Here is a 22,113-nt window from a genome sequence, read left to right on the forward strand (position 1 = left end):
GACGAACCTGCGCTACCGGCTGTAGCTGATGCGGCTCCCGTAGCCGACACCGAAGATGAATTCGACCCGGCCGGTGTGCCTGTTGACGATGCGTTAACAACGGCGGCGGAATTTCCTCCACTCCCTTGATTCGACGAAGGAGAAACCGCTTGTCCGCTAATATCGACGTCCGACATTCTGATATAATTTCTTAATTTTCTTATAAGAACGTTCTAATCACGATTCGTTTGACAAAGTTACGTACGTGCGTATGCTTCTCGTTCGCGTATTTTAACTGTCTGGCGGTCGCTCTCATTTAATGCGTACCCTATATGATATGAGCCGAACGGAGGACTGAACGGTCGAGCGCGAACGACGTTCCATATTCCGGCTTCGTCGAAACGTTCATCGAGCTTGGAACCGTTTACTTATTTCTCATATTAAATACATAAATCCTTTAGAATATCATACGATTTATGTTCGAGGCGTTAAAAGATAAAACGTAGTAGAAGTAGCAAACTTTACCAATAAATTTTACGTTGACTATCGTCTTAGAAGGAAGCACAAAATCAAGCGTTGCTCTCGATTCCGTCGAAACTACCAATTTACATTCGAGTTATAGACTTTCGGTTATAACTATGAAAATATATCTTTTCAAATCTACGTCCCCCGATATATCGTCTTTTGATATAAATGCAATTCCGTACAGATCTAATGCTATTATTGGAGAAACGAGACATATTATTCCTAATTGATGCGGTACAGATTGTTCGTTGTCCAAAACGAATCTATATCGAAACGTACCGTTGTCGAATTAACTGTAAGAAAACAATGACATGAAAATTAACCGATCCTATACTAATATACTTCTTATTTAACGGTTTCTTAACACCATCCGAACTCTGGGTTACAATCGAACGTATCGGGTGAGCAACGATATCGAGACGTCTATAAGAATATCGTGTCAAACCCTTCTGTATCGATACAATGCTCATATATATTATAGTATATTTTGCTTCTTTAGTTGAAATCTGTTTTCATAAATAGTTATCTAAAGTCAATAAATACATGGAACGCGATCTCCATACATACGTGCGTAGAACTACCGTACCTTCTTTGAAATCTTAAGGATTCTCCAAGCTCATCGACGCGAAGTTTATCTCGGAGTATTTTCTCTCTAAAGGAAAACTATATTAAAGCTTCAACGAAGATTCGGTATTCGATTGTTCACCATCATTTACATTCTTGTCATTAACCTAACATTTATTATGAAATCTTATTTTAAACTTTATCTATCTTTTTATATTACGATCGTCTATTATAATGCAGTATATTTGTTACTTTACAAGTAAATCTTAGATGAAAGGAGCAGATATTTAATAAAATTTAACGTCATCTTAGTCCATTTTCGAATAATAAATTTCTTTTTTTATGCTAGTAAATTTGTGGCTCTGAAAAGAACCGTTGTTTTCTTTAGTTGAATAGATACGTTGTTCTGTTTTAATTGGTCAGCATATATAATACTTTATTTAACCGCCAAATCCGTATAGGGTTCGTCCTTGGCGTTTGAGGGCGTATACTACATCCATGGCAGTAACGGTTTTCCTTTTGGCGTGTTCGGTATAAGTGACGGCGTCTCTGATAACGTTTTCCAAAAATACTTTTAATACACCTCTGGTTTCTTCATAAATTAGACCGGATATACGTTTAACTCCACCCCGCCTAGCCAATCTTCTGATGGCGGGTTTCGTAATACCTTGGATATTATCACGAAGCACTTTACGATGCCGCTTAGCGCCTCCTTTTCCCAAACCTTTACCACCTTTACCTCTGCCCGTCATGATTTATTCAATTTAGTATTAAAAGAAAGCAAATTTATAATCGAATTGTGCAGCGTACACCTCGAATACTACGGGTAACTATTTCAATTTCAAATCCTACCATGGGTTTTGTTGAGTTCGAATCGGGTCCCGCCCACAGATGCTAGCCGGACCAATCAGAATATCTTCACACATTATTAAAAAGGGAGATTTCTTTGACACCTTCGATCAGTTTCCAAAAGTTCGTTGGTGCTTGCGCTTGTAATTCTTCCTACACGTTTGAAGTCAGACCCGTTTAGACGATGGCTCGTACCAAGCAAACTGCTCGAAAATCAACCGGAGGTAAGGCTCCCAGAAAACAATTGGCTACTAAAGCAGCCAGGAAAAGCGCTCCCGCTACCGGTGGTGTTAAAAAACCGCATCGTTACAGACCCGGTACGGTCGCTCTAAGAGAAATCCGACGCTATCAGAAGAGTACCGAATTATTGATTAGGAAATTGCCTTTCCAACGATTGGTTCGCGAAATCGCTCAGGATTTCAAGACCGATTTACGTTTCCAAAGTTCGGCAGTGATGGCTTTGCAAGAAGCTAGCGAGGCCTATTTGGTTGGTCTCTTTGAAGACACCAATTTGTGTGCGATCCATGCTAAACGAGTAACTATCATGCCTAAGGACATTCAATTAGCCAGACGCATTAGAGGCGAACGTGCATAAATGCTACGGCTGTCCTATATTAAGGTCGTTTTTTGTATTTATATGAAAAAAAAAGGTTCTTCTCAGAACCACCAACTTCTATTAGAAAAAAGAGACATTGATATTTTTTCCGTTTATATGACGCTTTAGTTATAATATTTGTGAATTGAATTTAGAATATTATGCTCACAAATATATTGTGAATATTGAGGAATCCTTAGTAATAAGGTGTGAACACCTGCTGGATTGACTTGAAGTTTATATCACGATAAGAAAGGGGTATCACATATACTGTTATTATGTTACCGTAAAGGAATGAATATATAAAATAAAATATTTTTTTCTGGATATTTTAACATTTTTATGAACGATTACTATATTTTAATTTATTTGACTTCGTATATATCCTATCTTCTTAACAATAGTTTATTTCTTTTTTTCTTCTTTAAACATTTTGGGGCTCTGAAAAGAGCCGTTTTCCACCCTTCATATTATTATGATCACCTTCAAAATAATATATTTCGTTTACTTAGAACTGGTATATTTAGTGACAGCTTTGGTACCTTCGCTAACGGCATGCTTAGCCAATTCACCGGGTAACAATAACCTAACGGCGGTTTGGATTTCTCTGCTCGTGATGGTCGATCTTTTATTGTAATGGGCGAGGCGCGACGCTTCGGCGGCTATCCTTTCGAATATATCGTTCACGAAAGAATTCATAATCGACATGGCCTTGCTGGAAATACCCGTATCGGGATGAACCTGCTTTAAAACTTTGTATATGTAAATCGCGTAGCTTTCCTTCCTCCTACGCTTCTTTTTCTTATCGCTCTTAGAAATGTTTTTCTGGGCTTTTCCAGCCTTTTTTGCCGCTTTACCGCTTGTCTTCGGTGGCATTTTAAACGAATGAGATTCGCGACCTACCCATACAGCAAAAGATAAAAGACTAAACCGAAATATACCTATAGTCGTTTAATTATTTGATAAATGACGCTACACTTCTAAGCTCCGCCCATTCTTGGCGTTATGTCGTAGAAAGCTCTGATTGGTCGAGTAGGAAACGTACTAGTGTTTTGAGAAGTTGCCGAATAAAAGCTATTCGCTGGACAGTTCACTGCCAGTTGTTCATTCGTTGTCGAAAGGACGTGAGCGTTGTCGCCATTAGTTTTTCGGTTATTTTTAGTTTAAAAAAGTTAGCAATACAATGTCTGGACGTGGTAAGGGTGGAAAAGTGAAGGGAAAGGCGAAATCTCGTTCCAACCGAGCGGGATTACAATTTCCTGTTGGCCGTATTCACCGGCTTTTAAGGAAAGGAAATTATGCCGAACGCGTAGGGGCCGGTGCTCCCGTCTACTTAGCTGCCGTAATGGAATATTTGGCGGCCGAAGTTCTCGAGTTGGCAGGTAACGCCGCTAGAGACAACAAGAAAACAAGGATTATCCCTAGGCATTTACAATTGGCCATCAGAAATGACGAAGAACTGAACAAACTCCTCTCCGGTGTTACTATAGCCCAGGGCGGCGTTCTACCAAACATCCAGGCCGTATTGTTACCGAAAAAAACAGATAGTAAAACCAAATAAGTTACATGAGCCTTAGGGTTTTTGTGTCGTACAAAAACCTTTTAACTATCGGTCCTTTTCAGGACCACCAAAATAATAAAACAAAAAAAGAACTTAAAATTAAAACTCATATTATGACTTGCACTTACTAATTATTTAAAATATTCTAATAAACAGTTTAAGTACTTTAAAGATTGTTTTTTGGGTGTGTAAGATAAATTAAGAGACATTCCAATACCAATAATTATCGTTTTATTAAACAACAATTAAGTCGAAATAATATGAAGGATTTATTTCTAGCGGTTCTCCTTTAGTAAAATCGAACCGTATTATAACATCGCGCCTTGTATATAATCTATGTAATTAACGATGAATTTAAGGGGCGGTCTATTTATTAAGTATAGAGTTTTGGAATCCAAACCCTCAAATAATTAGGGCCAGTTATACTTAAATTATTATTTTAAATAAAATTATGATGATTGTAATGATTGAAAGATTATCCTTAAATCCTAATAGAGCTTCCGTTTTTTAAATATCGATAAATTTGTGGTTCTGAAAAGAACCGTTGTTTAATTTTTCTAAAATTAATTTTGAGGGTCACATTTCACGTTAGTTCGCGAATAAAATGTGACTTAACCTCCAAACCCGTATAATGTACGTCCTTGACGTTTCAAGGCGTATACTACATCCATTGCGGTAACGGTTTTTCTTTTGGCGTGTTCGGTATATGTAACGGCATCTCTGATGACGTTTTCCAAAAACACTTTTAAAACACCTCTGGTCTCTTCGTAAATCAGACCAGATATACGTTTTACGCCGCCTCGTCTAGCCAATCTTCTAATGGCGGGCTTCGTAATACCTTGGATATTATCACGAAGCACTTTACGATGCCGCTTGGCTCCTCCTTTTCCCAAACCTTTACCACCTTTACCTCTGCCGGTCATCTTTTATCGAACCTAATACAAAAAAAATAAATGATCTCGAATAAGTAGCGCGCTCACAACACGAGTGCTACGGACAACTGTTGTCGATTACATTCAATCAGCCCGGTTTTGTAGACTTAGGATTGAGTTCCGCCCACTGGCACAAAACGGACCAATCAGATTAGATAACATGTTATAAAAAGGACTCTCTGATTTTATGACCGAATCAGTCCGAAAGGGGTCGCCGTCGTTTGCGTTTGTTAATTTTTCTCATTACCTCTATTTTAAAAATATGGCTCGTACCAAGCAAACTGCGCGAAAATCAACAGGAGGTAAAGCTCCTAGGAAACAATTGGCTACCAAAGCGGCCAGGAAAAGCGCTCCAGCTACCGGTGGCGTTAAGAAACCACATCGCTACCGACCTGGGACGGTCGCTTTGCGGGAGATTCGTCGTTATCAAAAGAGCACCGAATTATTGATTAGGAAATTACCTTTTCAACGATTGGTTCGCGAAATCGCTCAAGATTTCAAGACCGATTTACGTTTTCAAAGTTCGGCGGTAATGGCTTTACAAGAGGCCAGCGAAGCTTATTTAGTTGGCCTTTTTGAGGATACTAATTTATGTGCGATACATGCAAAGCGAGTAACCATCATGCCCAAGGATATTCAGCTAGCCAGACGTATCAGAGGCGAACGTGCCTAAACTTTATTTTCTATCATTTATAATACTCTACTTATAGTCGTATTTTGCAACAAAAAAAAACGGTTCTTTTCAGAACCACCTAAATTTAATCAAAGAAAAAGAAGATAATTCAATTAATATTCTTTTATCGATATTTATATAAACCACTAAAAGAGTTATGGATTTTTATCTCAGAGTTATATTCGACTACATGTTAGTAATTAATAACAGTCGGTGTACTTATACGCATTGTTTTTAAAAACTAAAGAAAAAATAATGTAATCACTAATAACCAAAGAATAATAATATACTGTTGATAACAAAATTTGTATTTCAATATTGGATACTACAGCTGTATAATATATAAAATTAATTTTTTTAAGATTATTTCTTTTTTTATTTATCTAAATTGTGGCTCTGAAAAGAACCGTTTTCTCCTTTATGATATTCAAGGCTTATGGTTTACTTAGAACTGGTATATTTAGTGACGGCTTTGGTACCTTCACTAACGGCGTGCTTAGCCAATTCACCGGGCAGCAATAATCGCACGGCAGTTTGGATTTCTCTGCTTGTGATAGTAGATCTTTTATTGTAATGAGCGAGACGGGACGCTTCGGCGGCTATCCTTTCGAATATATCGTTCACGAAAGAATTCATGATCGACATGGCCTTGCTGGAGATACCCGTATCGGGATGAACTTGCTTTAAAACTTTGTAAATGTAGATCGCGTAGCTTTCCTTCCTCTTGCGTTTCTTTTTCTTGTCACTTTTGGAGATATTTTTCTGAGCCTTACCGGCCTTTTTGGCCGCCTTACCGCTTGTTTTCGGAGGCATTTCGAAATAAATATTACGATATTAAAGGAACCACGAAAAGTACTAGACTAAAACAAATTTCAGGAATCCTTAGAATTTATAGGCTCCTTAAATACACTCCTAAGCCCCGCCTATTATCTGAGTTAGCCTTTCATTGGTCGCGTACGAGATCATGCGTTCGGCTTACGAACAAAATTCGTTGCTAGTATGTTGACAGTTTTAGTACAGATTTCAACTCTAAGGCGAGCGAGTTCTAGAAGCAATCGATAGTAAAATGTCCGGACGTGGTAAAGGCGGAAAAGTGAAGGGAAAGGCGAAGTCTCGTTCTAACCGAGCGGGATTACAATTCCCTGTCGGTCGTATTCACAGACTTTTAAGGAAAGGGAATTATGCCGAACGCGTAGGGGCCGGTGCTCCCGTCTACTTAGCTGCCGTAATGGAATATCTGGCAGCCGAGGTTCTCGAATTGGCGGGTAACGCCGCTAGAGATAACAAGAAAACCAGGATTATCCCTAGGCATTTGCAATTGGCCATCAGAAACGACGAAGAATTGAACAAACTCCTATCCGGAGTTACTATAGCCCAGGGCGGCGTTCTGCCAAATATCCAAGCTGTATTGTTACCTAAAAAGACAGATAGCAAAACTAAATAAAACGAATGTAACCTATTTTATCATCAAATATCGGTCCTTTTCAGGACCACCAAGACAGCTGAAAAAGAGAATTTTATTATTTTAGCTTAAGTAGTAAAATAACAGGCATAAGTTTTAATTTTGAGAGGTTTTGTGATATACGACAGAGTTACGACGATATTTTATAGATCGCAATACTTTTGACAATACCTTTCTCTGAATCTTCGTGCATGCAGTCTCTTCTTAATGAGAGTATTGAACAATATCCATTTTATTGTATCGATATCGTATCTTTCTAATTTCTCATTCATTTCATTAATTATTTCCTAATTGTTATGATCGGATTTGCAAAGATTAGGATTTCTGTATATCGAACCGGTACATGTCAGCTGTATTTATGAGGTTATGTTATTTGTTCTTAGAATTTGATGTGATCAATTGAAAATGAGATGAAAGTTGCTTTAATTTATCGTTTCGGACCGACTATTAGTGCCGTGTCATCGTTTGGAGATTACTATGGAACATAATTGTGCGACGAGTTATGATAGACTGTCATTTATTGTTGCGACTGGATTTGGTGGTCTCCAGCTATATATGCGTTTATTATTTATAATTGTCGATCCGATTCACTACCTACTAATTCTATATTGTGAATTTTTAGTTTAATGATCATGTCCTTACTGTTGGACCAACACCCCACTTGGATGCATTGGTACGATGACTGTCTCCGTAGGAAGGCCATGCATGACAGTCAACCCATGTATTTCTTTTCATTAGGGTAGTTTATACAGTAAGTGTCTATTTATTGACTATAGGGTACCAATTAGTTACTTCGTATGGTTACCTTTAAGGTAATTGAATGATATTGTTGCTTTTAGTGAGCAACTAAATGACATTGAGAGATTTGACCGGATGTTAGTTTGAAGATGTTTATATATTCCATGCAACAATCTTTCGCTTATTCCGAGTTGCTGCGGTTATACACAGTTACTGACTTGCCCCTTGACATCCTCTCGGATGTGCACTTCCTTTGAGGATTATCCGTGATGACCTGTATTGCCTTATATAATTAGCATTTTTGAGTAAGTTTGAAATCTAGGTGAGAGTGCCGTTTATGTATGTATATGTTTGTTAATCTAGTGATTTATCATAGGTTACTTATTGTTGTTATTGCAATTTAGGTTAGATTGTTTCGAAGAGCCTTCCTTGATGTGAATATATCTCTTCCTTTGTTTCGACTGTGGGTGAATTCTGATGCTTAGCTAAGGATATTTTATATCATATTCTATTTATATCATTAATTTAGAATAGAATAGAATATAATATAATACAATTTTCAAAGATTTTTAATGATATTCTTGACAATTTTACGCTTCTCTATATTTGAAAATCCTATTCTTTGATTGTCTTGGTTCTCGCTAGATGGCGCGCGCCGCCTGATTTCTTTCTCTACTTTATGTCGTTGGATATTGTTTTCGTCTCTCATTCATTAGAATTGACGTACACGCATTGGAGGTTATGTCTTCGTTCTGTTTAAACGTTTTGTTTATTTTATTTTGTTATTGTTGTGTTTTTAGGTTTTCTTATGGATTAGACCGATCTTATGTGATTTGTCGACCTGTGACTTGTTTGTTTTACCCCCTCGCACCACTTGGAGGTTATGTCGGACACCATCTGTGTCACTAGATTGTACTTTTGTATGAATATTTCGTATTATTTCAGGGTGAATTTGACGCCGTAGATATGTTTTGATATTGTTTAACCACTTTTATTTCATTTTATTTTGTTGCTAGTCACCTTCCAATTAAGATACCAGCGGTGTATTTACATTTTTTGTATTTTTTAGGTTATCCGTGTCCAGTTCCCCTGACAGAACTGGTAGAGCCGACCGTGATCAATCTGGAAATCACATGTCCGAAGCTATCCACATCAACCTGCGGTTCCTCTGCACTTGATGACCGAACGCCAACAGGCCAGGATTCTACCTTTGCTTAAGTACTTTCGGATATGTTGAATACTACATTTGTTTATATTAGACTTATCTGCTCGAAGTTTATTAGTTAGATGACTTATATGTTTGATTTGCAAGGTATGAGGTCTATTGAGATAGCGACCCCGTAGGACGGTGCAGTAACTTCGTGATTGTGTTTCATATTGTTCAATCATTCCTAATGCCAATCATCCTCCCATCGGAATATCAATAGTCTAGTTATGATTTTTAATGTTTTAGGTTAGGGAGTCTTGGCAGAGTTGACGGAACTGGCCGTGTCCGAGTGGTGGAATGGACAAAGCACCCTGGGACCATTGCTACTATGAGTTTGCCAATTTTCCACACTACAAGATGAGCATTATTTGTCTTTCTCTATGATTAGGACTATCGCTGAAACAGTAGTCCTAGCAAGTCCTACTCCCCAAGCGGAGAGAAGTTAGGGGGGCAGTAGGAATCTCGTTAATCCATGCACGCGCCTTCCTGATATGTTCGGGCATAGGCTGCGGTTGTCAAGGCGGTGGTAGTTAGTCCCGCCGTTTACCCGCGCTCGGCATCTCGATCCTTCTCTGAACGGATGCGAACGCGATCTGCTGAGCTGGTCTTTCCTGCGTAAGTATATGGACATTTTGAAATGTAGACTATCTGTCTATGGCTCTGGTGCTTGTTAAAACTCCGAGCTGGTCTTTCCTGCGTAAGTATCGGGGACGGTTCACGTACGGGTCTCCGAGCGCCTGTTCGGTTCCGTCGCGGCAGTATTGCGTAAAATTTTAGATAAGGACAGTGGGAATCTCGTTAATCCATGCACGCGCCTTCCTGATATGTTCGGGCATAGGCTGCGGTTGTCAAGGTGGTGGTAGTTAGTCCCGCCGTTTACCCGCGCTCGGCATCTCGATCCTTCTCTGAACGGATCCGAACGCGATCTGCTGAGCTGGTCTTTCCTGCGTAAGTATATGGACATTTTGAAATGTAGACTATCTGTCTATGGCTCTGGTGCTTGTTAAAGCTCCGAGCTGGTCTTTCCTGCGTAAGTATCGGGGACGGTTCACGTACGGGTCTCCGAGCGCCTGTTCGGTTCCGTCGCGGCAGTATTGCGTAAAATTTTAGATAAGGACAGTGGGAATCTCGTTAATCCATGCACGCGCCTTCCTGATATGTTCGGGCATAGGCTGCGGTTGTCAAGGTGGTGGTAGTTAGTCCCGCCGTTTACCCGCGCTCGGCATCTCGATCCTTCTCTGAACGGATCCGAACGCGATCTTAGTTAGGGACATTTTGAAATGTAGACCATGAGTCTATGGCTCAGGTGCTTGTTAAAGGTCTGAGCTGGTCTTTCCTGCGTAAGTATATGGACATTTTGAAATGTAGACTATCTGTCTATGGCTCTGGTGCTTGTTAAAGCTCCGAGCTGGTCTTTCCTGCGTAAGTATCGGGGACGGTTCACGTACGGGTCTCCGAGCGCCTGTTCGGTTCCGTCGCGGCCGTATTACGTAAAATTTTAGATAAGGACAGTGGGAATCTCGTTAATCCATGCACGCGCCTTCCTGATATGTTCGGGCATAGGCTGCGGTTGTCAAGGTGGTGGTAGTTAGTCCCGCCGTTTACCCGCGCTCGGCATCTCGATCCTTCTCTGAACGGATCCGAACGCGATCTTAGTTAGGGACATTTTGAAATGTAGACCATGAGTCTATGGCTCTGGTGCTTGTTAAAGGTCTGAGCTGGTCTTTCCTGCGTAAGTATATGGACATTTTGAAATGTAGACTATCTGTCTATGGCTCTGGTGCTTGTTAAAGCTCCGAGCTGGTCTTTCCTGCGTAAGTATCGGGAACGGTTCACGTACGGGTCTCCGAGCGCCTGTTCGGTTCCGTCGCGGCAGTATTGCGTAAAATTTTAGATAAGGACAGTGGGAATCTCGTTAATCCATGCACGCGCCTTCCTGATATGTTCGGGCATAGGCTGCGGTTGTCAAGGTGGTGGTAGTTAGTCCCGCCGTTTACCCGCGCTCGGCATCTCGATCCTTCTCTGAACGGATCCGAACGCGATCTTAGTTAGGGACATTTTGAATTGTAGACCATGAGTCTATGGCTCTGGTGCTTGTTAAAGGTCTGAGCTGGTCTTTCCTGCGTAAGTATATGGACATTTTGAAATGTAGACTATCTGTCTATGGCTCTGGTGCTTGTTAAAGCTCCGAGCTGGTCTTTCCTGCGTAAGTATCGGGGACGGTTCACGTACGGGTCTCCGAGCGCCTGTTCGGTTCCGTCGCGGCCGTATTGCGTAAAATTTTAGATAAGGACAGTGGGAATCTCGTTAATCCATGCACGCGCCTTCCTGATATGTTCGGGCATAGGCTGCGGTTGTCAAGGTGGTGGTAGTTAGTCCCGCCGTTTACCCGCGCTCGGCATCTCGATCCTTCTCTGAACGGATCCGAACGCGATCTTAGTTAGGGACATTTTGAAATGTAGACCATGAGTCTATGGCTCTGGTGCTTGTTAAAGGTCTGAGCTGGTCTTTCCTGCGTAAGTATATGGACATTTTGAAATGTAGACTATCTGTCTATGGCTCTGGTGCTTGTTAAAGCTCCGAGCTGGTCTTTCCTGCGTAAGTATCGGGGACGGTTCACGTACGGGTCTCCGAGCGCCTGTTCGGTTCCGTCGCGGCAGTATTGCGTAAAATTTTAGATAAGGACAGTGGGAATCTCGTTAATCCATGCACGCGCCTTCCTGATATGTTCGGGCATAGGCTGCGGTTGTCAAGGTGGTGGTAGTTAGTCCCGCCGTTTACCCGCGCTCGGCATCTCGATCCTTCTCTGAACGGATCCGAACGCGATCTTAGTTAGGGACATTTTGAAATGTAGACCATGAGTCTATGGCTCTGGTGCTTGTTAAAGGTCTGAGCTGGTCTTTCCTGCGTAAGTATATGGACATTTTGAAATGTAGACTATCTGTCTATGGCTCTGGTGCTTGTTAAAGCTCCGAGCTGGTCTTTCCTGCGTAAGTATCGGGGACGGTTCACGTACGGGTCTCCGAGCGCCTGTTCGGTTCCGTCGCGGCCGTATTACGTAAAATTTTAGATAAGGACAGTGGGAATCTCGTTAATCCATGCACGCGCCTTCCTGATATGTTCGGGCATAGGCTGCGGTTGTCAAGGTGGTGGTAGTTAGTCCCGCCGTTTACCCGCGCTCGGCATCTCGATCCTTCTCTGAACGGATCCGAACGCGATCTCAGTTAGGGACATTTTGAAATGTAGACCATGAGTCTATGGCTCTGGTGCTTGTTAAAGGTCTGAGCTGGTCTTTCCTGCGTAAGTATATGGACATTTTGAAATGTAGACTATCTGTCTATGGCTCTGGTGCTTGTTAAAGCTCCGAGCTGGTCTTTCCTGCGTAAGTATCGGGAACGGTTCACGTACGGGTCTCCGAGCGCCTGTTCGGTTCCGTCGTGGCAGTATTGCGTAAAATTTTAGATAAGGACAGTGGGAATCTCGTTAATCCATGCACGCGCCTTCCTGATATGTTCGGGCATAGGCTGCGGTTGTCAAGGTGGTGGTAGTTAGTCCCGCCGTTTACCCGCGCTCGGCATCTCGATCCTTCTCTGAACGGATCCGAACGCGATCTTAGTTAGGGACATTTTGAATTGTAGACCATGAGTCTATGGCTCTGGTGCTTGTTAAAGGTCTGAGCTGGTCTTTCCTACGTAAGTATATGGACATTTTGAAATGTAGACTATCTGTCTATGGCTCTGGTGCTTGTTAAAGCTCCGAGCTGGTCTTTCCTGCGTAAGTATCGGGGACGGTTCACGTACGGGTCTCCGAGCGCCTGTTCGGTTCCGTCGCGGCCGTATTGCGTAAAATTTTAGATAAGGACAGTGGGAATCTCGTTAATCCATGCACGCGCCTTCCTGATATGTTCGGGCATAGGCTGCGGTTGTCAAGGTGGTGGTAGTTAGTCCCGCCGTTTACCCGCGCTCGGCATCTCGATCCTTCTCTGAACGGATCCGAACGCGATCTTAGTTAGGGACATTTTGAAATGTAGACCATGAGTCTATGGCTCTGGTGCTTGTTAAAGGTCTGAGCTGGTCTTTCCTGCGTAAGTATATGGACATTTTGAAATGTAGACTATCTGTCTATGGCTCTGGTGCTTGTTAAAGCTCCGAGCTGGTCTTTCCTGCGTAAGTATCGGGAACGGTTCACGTACGGGTCTCCGAGCGCCTGTTCGGTTCCGTCGCGGCAGTATTGCGTAAAATTTTAGATAAGGACAGTGGGAATCTCGTTAATCCATGCACGCGCCTTCCTGATATGTTCGGGCATAGGCTGCGGTTGTCAAGGTGGTGGTAGTTAGTCCCGCCGTTTACCCGCGCTCGGCATCTCGATCCTTCTCTGAACGGATCCGAACGCGATCTTAGTTAGGGACATTTTGAATTGTAGACCATGAGTCTATGGCTCTGGTGCTTGTTAAAGGTCTGAGCTGGTCTTTCCTACGTAAGTATATGGACATTTTGAAATGTAGACTATCTGTCTATGGCTCTGGTGCTTGTTAAAGCTCCGAGCTGGTCTTTCCTGCGTAAGTATCGGGGACGGTTCACGTACGGGTCTCCGAGCGCCTGTTCGGTTCCGTCGCGGCCGTATTGCGTAAAATTTTAGATAAGGACAGTGGGAATCTCGTTAATCCATGCACGCGCCTTCCTGATATGTTCGGGCATAGGCTGCGGTTGTCAAGGTGGTGGTAGTTAGTCCCGCCGTTTACCCGCGCTCGGCATCTCGATCCTTCTCTGAACGGATCCGAACGCGATCTTAGTTAGGGACATTTTGAAATGTAGACCATGAGTCTATGGCTCTGGTGCTTGTTAAAGGTCTGAGCTGGTCTTTCCTGCGTAAGTATATGGACATTTTGAAATGTAGACTATCTGTCTATGGCTCTGGTGCTTGTTAAAGCTCCGAGCTGGTCTTTCCTGCGTAAGTATCGGGGACGGTTCACGTACGGGTCTCCGAGCGCCTGTTCGGTTCCGTCGCGGCCGTATTACGTAAAATTTTAGATAAGGACAGTGGGAATCTCGTTAATCCATGCACGCGCCTTCCTGATATGTTCGGGCATAGGCTGCGGTTGTCAAGGTGGTGGTAGTTAGTCCCGCCGTTTACCCGCGCTCGGCATCTCGATCCTTCTCTGAACGGATCCGAACGCGATCTTAGTTAGGGACATTTTGAAATGTAGACCATGAGTCTATGGCTCTGGTGCTTGTTAAAGGTCTGAGCTGGTCTTTCCTGCGTAAGTATATGGACATTTTGAAATGTAGACTATCTGTCTATGGCTCTGGTGCTTGTTAAAGCTCCGAGCTGGTCTTTCCTGCGTAAGTATCGGGGACGGTTCACGTACGGGTCTCCGAGCGCCTGTTCGGTTCCGTCGCGGCCGTATTGCGTAAAATTTTAGATAAGGACAGTGGGAATCTCGTTAATCCATGCACGCGCCTTCCTGATATGTTCGGGCATAGGCTGCGGTTGTCAAGGTGGTGGTAGTTAGTCCCGCCGTTTACCCGCGCTCGGCATCTCGATCCTTCTCTGAACGGATCCGAACGCGATCTGCTGAGCTGGTCTTTCCTGCGTAAGTATATGGACATTTTGAAATGTAGACTATCTGTCTATGGCTCTGGTGCTTGTTAAAGCTCCGAGCTGGTCTTTCCTGCGTAAGTATCGGGGACGGTTCACGTACGGGTCTCCGAGCGCCTGTTCGGTTCCGTCGCGGCCGTATTGCGTAAAATTTTAGATAAGGACAGTGGGAATCTCGTTAATCCATGCACGCGCCTTCCTGATATGTTCGGGCATAGGCTGCGGTTGTCAAGGTGGTGGTAGTTAGTCCCGCCGTTTACCCGCGCTCGGCATCTCGATCCTTCTCTGAACGGATCCGAACGCGATCTTAGTTAGGGACATTTTGAATTGTAGACCATGAGTCTATGGCTCTGGTGCTTGTTAAAGGTCTGAGCTGGTCTTTCCTACGTAAGTATATGGACATTTTGAAATGTAGACTATCTGTCTATGGCTCTGGTGCTTGTTAAAGCTCCGAGCTGGTCTTTCCTGCGTAAGTATCGGGGACGGTTCACGTACGGGTCTCCGAGCGCCTGTTCGGTTCCGTCGCGGCCGTATTGCGTAAAATTTTAGATAAGGACAGTGGGAATCTCGTTAATCCATGCACGCGCCTTCCTGATATGTTCGGGCATAGGCTGCGGTTGTCAAGGTGGTGGTAGTTAGTCCCGCCGTTTACCCGCGCTCGGCATCTCGATCCTTCTCTGAACGGATCCGAACGCGATCTGCTGAGCTGGTCTTTCCTGCGTAAGTATATGGACATTTTGAAATGTAGACTATCTGTCTATGGCTCTGGTGCTTGTTAAAGCTCCGAGCTGGTCTTTCCTGCGTAAGTATCGGGGACGGTTCACGTACGGGTCTCCGAGCGCCTGTTCGGTTCCGTCGCGGCCGTATTGCGTAAAATTTTAGATAAGGACAGTGGGAATCTCGTTAATCCATGCACGCGCCTTCCTGATATGTTCGGGCATAGGCTGCGGTTGTCAAGGTGGTGGTAGTTAGTCCCGCCGTTTACCCGCGCTCGGCATCTCGATCCTTCTCTGAACGGATCCGAACGCGATCTTAGTTAGGGACATTTTGAAATGTAGACCATGAGTCTATGGCTCTGGTGCTTGTTAAAGGTCTGAGCTGGTCTTTCCTGCGTAAGTATATGGACATTTTGAAATGTAGACTATCTGTCTATGGCTCTGGTGCTTGTTAAAGCTCCGAGCTGGTCTTTCCTGCGTAAGTATCGGGGACGGTTCACGTACGGGTCTCCGAGCGCCTGTTCGGTTCCGTCGCGGCCGTATTGCGTAAAATTTTAGATAAGGACAGTGGGAATCTCGTTAATCCATGCACGCGCCTTCCTGATATGTTCGGGCATAGGCTGCGGTTGTCAAGTTGGTGGTAGTTAGTCCCGCCGTTTACCCGCGCTCGGCATCTCGATCCTTCTCTGAACGGATCCGAACGCGATCTGCTGAGCTGGTCTTTCCTGCGTAAGTATATGGACATTTTGAAATGTAGACTATCTGTCTATGGCTCTGGTGCTTGTTAAAGCTCCGAGCTGGTCTTTCCTGCGTAAGTATCGGGGACGGTTCACGTACGGGTCTCCGAGCGCCTGTTCGGTTCCGTCGCGGCCGTATTACGTAAAATTTTAGATAAGGACAGTGGGAATCTCGTTAATCCATGCACGCGCCTTCCTGATATGTTCGGGCATAGGCTGCGGTTGTCAAGGTGGTGGTAGTTAGTCCCGCCGTTTACCCGCGCTCGGCATCTCGATCCTTCTCTGAACGGATCCGAACGCGATCTTAGTTAGGGACATTTTGAATTGTAGACCATGAGTCTATGGCTCTGGTGCTTGTTAAAGGTCTGAGCTGGTCTTTCCTACGTAAGTATATGGACATTTTGAAATGTAGACTATCTGTCTATGGCTCTGGTGCTTGTTAAAGCTCCGAGCTGGTCTTTCCTGCGTAAGTATCGGGGACGGTTCACGTACGGGTCTCCGAGCGCCTGTTCGGTTCCGTCGCGGCCGTATTGCGTAAAATTTTAGATAAGGACAGTGGGAATCTCGTTAATCCATGCACGCGCCTTCCTGATATGTTCGGGCATAGGCTGCGGTTGTCAAGGTGGTGGTAGTTAGTCCCGCCGTTTACCCGCGCTCGGCATCTCGATCCTTCTCTGAACGGATCCGAACGCGATCTTAGTTAGGGACATTTTGAATTGTAGACCATGAGTCTATGGCTCTGGTGCTTGTTAAAGGTCTGAGCTGGTCTTTCCTACGTAAGTATATGGACATTTTGAAATGTAGACTATCTGTCTATGGCTCTGGTGCTTGTTAAAGCTCCGAGCTGGTCTTTCCTGCGTAAGTATCGGGGACGGTTCACGTACGGGTCTCCGAGCGCCTGTTCGGTTCCGTCGCGGCCGTATTGCGTAAAATTTTAGATAAGGACAGTGGGAATCTCGTTAATCCATGCACGCGCCTTCCTGATATGTTCGGGCATAGGCTGCGGTTGTCAAGGTGGTGGTAGTTAGTCCCGCCGTTTACCCGCGCTCGGCATCTCGATCCTTCTCTGAACGGATCCGAACGCGATCTTAGTTAGGGACATTTTGAAATGTAGACCATGAGTCTATGGCTCTGGTGCTTGTTAAAGGTCTGAGCTGGTCTTTCCTGCGTAAGTATATGGACATTTTGAAATGTAGACTATCTGTCTATGGCTCTGGTGCTTGTTAAAGCTCCGAGCTGGTCTTTCCTGCGTAAGTATCGGGAACGGTTCACGTACGGGTCTCCGAGCGCCTGTTCGGTTCCGTCGCGGCAGTATTGCGTAAAATTTTAGATAAGGACAGTGGGAATCTCGTTAATCCATGCACGCGCCTTCCTGATATGTTCGGGCATAGGCTGCGGTTGTCAAGGTGGTGGTAGTTAGTCCCGCCGTTTACCCGCGCTCGGCATCTCGATCCTTCTCTGAACGGATCCGAACGCGATCTTAGTTAGGGACATTTTGAATTGTAGACCATGAGTCTATGGCTCTGGTGCTTGTTAAAGGTCTGAGCTGGTCTTTCCTACGTAAGTATATGGACATTTTGAAATGTAGACTATCTGTCTATGGCTCTGGTGCTTGTTAAAGCTCCGAGCTGGTCTTTCCTGCGTAAGTATCGGGGACGGTTCACGTACGGGTCTCCGAGCGCCTGTTCGGTTCCGTCGCGGCCGTATTGCGTAAAATTTTAGATAAGGACAGTGGGAATCTCGTTAATCCATGCACGCGCCTTCCTGATATGTTCGGGCATAGGCTGCGGTTGTCAAGGTGGTGGTAGTTAGTCCCGCCGTTTACCCGCGCTCGGCATCTCGATCCTTCTCTGAACGGATCCGAACGCGATCTTAGTTAGGGACATTTTGAAATGTAGACCATGAGTCTATGGCTCAGGTGCTTGTTAAAGGTCTGAGCTGGTCTTTCCTGCGTAAGTATATGGACATTTTGAAATGTAGACTATCTGTCTATGGCTCTGGTGCTTGTTAAAGCTCCGAGCTGGTCTTTCCTGCGTAAGTATCGGGGACGGTTCACGTACGGGTCTCCGAGCGCCTGTTCGGTTCCGTCGCGGCCGTATTACGTAAAATTTTAGATAAGGACAGTGGGAATCTCGTTAATCCATGCACGCGCCTTCCTGATATGTTCGGGCATAGGCTGCGGTTGTCAAGGTGGTGGTAGTTAGTCCCGCCGTTTACCCGCGCTCGGCATCTCGATCCTTCTCTGAACGGATCCGAACGCGATCTTAGTTAGGGACATTTTGAAATGTAGACCATGAGTCTATGGCTCTGGTGCTTGTTAAAGGTCTGAGCTGGTCTTTCCTGCGTAAGTATATGGACATTTTGAAATGTAGACTATCTGTCTATGGCTCTGGTGCTTGTTAAAGCTCCGAGCTGGTCTTTCCTGCGTAAGTATCGGGGACGGTTCACGTACGGGTCTCCGAGCGCCTGTTCGGTTCCGTCGCGGCCGTATTGCGTAAAATTTTAGATAAGGACAGTGGGAATCTCGTTAATCCATGCACGCGCCTTCCTGATATGTTCGGGCATAGGCTGCGGTTGTCAAGGTGGTGGTAGTTAGTCCCGCCGTTTACCCGCGCTCGGCATCTCGATCCTTCTCTGAACGGATCCGAACGCGATCTGCTGAGCTGGTCTTTCCTGCGTAAGTATATGGACATTTTGAAATGTAGACTATCTGTCTATGGCTCTGGTGCTTGTTAAAGCTCCGAGCTGGTCTTTCCTGCGTAAGTATCGGGGACGGTTCACGTACGGGTCTCCGAGCGCCTGTTCGGTTCCGTCGCGGCCGTATTGCGTAAAATTTTAGATAAGGACAGTGGGAATCTCGTTAATCCATGCACGCGCCTTCCTGATATGTTCGGGCATAGGCTGCGGTTGTCAAGGTGGTGGTAGTTAGTCCCGCCGTTTACCCGCGCTCGGCATCTCGATCCTTCTCTGAACGGATCCGAACGCGATCTGCTGAGCTGGTCTTTCCTGCGTAAGTATATGGACATTTTGAAATGTAGACTATCTGTCTATGGCTCTGGTGCTTGTTAAAGCTCCGAGCTGGTCTTTCCTGCGTAAGTATCGGGGACGGTTCACGTACGGGTCTCCGAGCGCCTGTTCGGTTCCGTCGCGGCCGTATTGCGTAAAATTTTAGATAAGGACAGTGGGAATCTCGTTAATCCATGCACGCGCCTTCCTGATATGTTCGGGCATAGGCTGCGGTTGTCAAGGTGGTGGTAGTTAGTCCCGCCGTTTACCCGCGCTCGGCATCTCGATCCTTCTCTGAACGGATCCGAACGCGATCTTAGTTAGGGACATTTTGAAATGTAGACCATGAGTCTATGGCTCTGGTGCTTGTTAAAGGTCTGAGCTGGTCTTTCCTGCGTAAGTATATGGACATTTTGAAATGTAGACTATCTGTCTATGGCTCTGGTGCTTGTTAAAGCTCCGAGCTGGTCTTTCCTGCGTAAGTATCGGGGACGGTTCACGTACGGGTCTCCGAGCGCCTGTTCGGTTCCGTCGCGGCCGTATTGCGTAAAATTTTAGATAAGGACAGTGGGAATCTCGTTAATCCATGCACGCGCCTTCCTGATATGTTCGGGCATAGGCTGCGGTTGTCAAGTTGGTGGTAGTTAGTCCCGCCGTTTACCCGCGCTCGGCATCTCGATCCTTCTCTGAACGGATCCGAACGCGATCTGCTGAGCTGGTCTTTCCTGCGTAAGTATATGGACATTTTGAAATGTAGACTATCTGTCTATGGCTCTGGTGCTTGTTAAAGCTCCGAGCTGGTCTTTCCTGCGTAAGTATCGGGAACGGTTCACGTACGGGTCTCCGAGCGCCTGTTCGGTTCCGTCGCGGCAGTATTGCGTAAAATTTTAGATAAGGACAGTGGGAATCTCGTTAATCCATGCACGCGCCTTCCTGATATGTTCGGGCATAGGCTGCGGTTGTCAAGGCGGTGGTAGTTAGTCCCGCCGTTTACCCGCGCTCGGCATCTCGATCCTTCTCTGAACGGATCCGAACGCGATCTGCTGAGCTGGTCTTTCCTGCGTAAGTATATGGACATTTTGAAATGTAGACTATCTGTCTATGGCTCTGGTGCTTGTTAAAGCTCCGAGCTGGTCTTTCCTGCGTAAGTATCGGGGACGGTTCACGTACGGGTCTCCGAGCGCCTGTTCGGTTCCGTCGCGGCAGTATTGCGTAAAATTTTAGATAAGGACAGTGGGAATCTCGTTAATCCATGCACGCGCCTTCCTGATTTGTTCGGGCATAGGCTGCGGTTGTCAAGGCGGTGGTAGTTAGTCCCGCCGTTTACCCGCGAACGATATCTCGATAAGTTAAAATTCAAAATGGTCCAAAGGTTAGGCTACTTTCGTAACTAATCGTATTACAATGCATGACCTTTTTTGATTAATGTGGTTTCTATTTAAAGCAGGTTTTACAGTTTTACCTAATTGTCAGTTTTCTGAATGTCTAAACTATTTTCGTCCAATTTTTTTGATTAATTCATTCCAATCGAAGGTTGTACGTATTATCGGTTGCGACGATACAGAATTCCATGTATCTGTGATTGATGAGCATGTCTTCATGTTCGTTGATCCTTCATTTCATTAGAACCAAATATAGTTGCCATGTGATATCGATTTGGCTCTGAATTCTCGTCATGTCGAATTGGTATTATATGGTCCCTCATAAGTAGGTGCACTTGAAGGTTCGTCAAATTATGCGGGCGTCCTCCCGCTATATTCAGGTATACATCGGAGGTTTTAATGCAGTTGTAACTGGCCTCACCGTTTAACCGCATATGATATACTGAAACGCGGATTTTATTCGCCATCGGACCGAACGGGCTCTAGAAGTACAATGCGGGTAATGATCGAATTCAGATGAATGGAATTAGTCTCCAATTCAATTTCCGCACGGGGCGATGTTTTTTAATTGTTTTTTGATAGTTCATCGCATTAGGTCTGAAAACTGTATATTTAATAGTCTCATAAGGTATAACTTATAAACGTATCTTGTGGTTCGTCTTCGAACTGAACGTACATTTAAGACAATGTTCCGAATTAAAATAGTGAATTTAATTCTGGAAATCGTAAGAAAATGTTTCCAAACATGATAATAGAATACAAAAAGAGTATAGGCTAGGTGCTTATCGGTTAAGATGAATGATATCCTTAAGTTTACACAACGTTCTGTAAAACGAATTTAGCAAAATAAAAGAGATTTACATCCCTTGTATTTGTCTTTATATACATACGCATATTATATGCAATATACTTATGTACGGAAAATGTTCCCAAGAACGAATTTAGACAAATAAAAAGGCGAATAGAAAAGATTGACATCCTCTCTATTCGCCTTTGTTATTTATACAGGCATACATAAATGCATCGTCGATGTATATCAATGCGATATATTTATGTACGGAAAATGTTCCCAAGAACGAATTTAGACAAATAAAAAGGCGAATAGAAAATATTGACATCCTCTCTATTCGCCTTTGTTATTTATACAGGCATACATAAATGCATCGTCGATGTATATCAATGCGATATATTTTTGTACGGAAAATGTTCCCAAGAACGAATTTAGACAAATAAAAAGGCGAATAGAAAAGATTGACATCCTCTCTATTCGCCTTTGTTATTTATACAAGCATACATAAATGTATCATCGATGTATATCAATGCGATATATTTATGTACGGAAAATGTTCCCAAGAACGAATTTAGACAAATAAAAAGGCGAATAGAAAGGATTGACATCCTCTCTATTCGCCTTTGTTATTTATACAAGCATACATAAATGTATCATCGATGTATATCAATGCGATATATTTATGTACGGAAAATGTTCCCAAGAACGAATTTAGACAAATAAAAAGGCGAATAGAAAGGATTGACATCCTCTCTATTCGCCTTTGTTATTTATACATGCATACATAAATGCGTCGTCG

The sequence above is a fragment of the Rhynchophorus ferrugineus genome, unplaced genomic scaffold (genome assembly GCF_030347505.1).
Source record: "Rhynchophorus ferrugineus isolate W39M unplaced genomic scaffold, kcgeb_rfMv2 rfM653, whole genome shotgun sequence".
In the NCBI taxonomy this organism is placed as follows: domain Eukaryota; kingdom Metazoa; phylum Arthropoda; class Insecta; order Coleoptera; family Curculionidae; genus Rhynchophorus; species Rhynchophorus ferrugineus.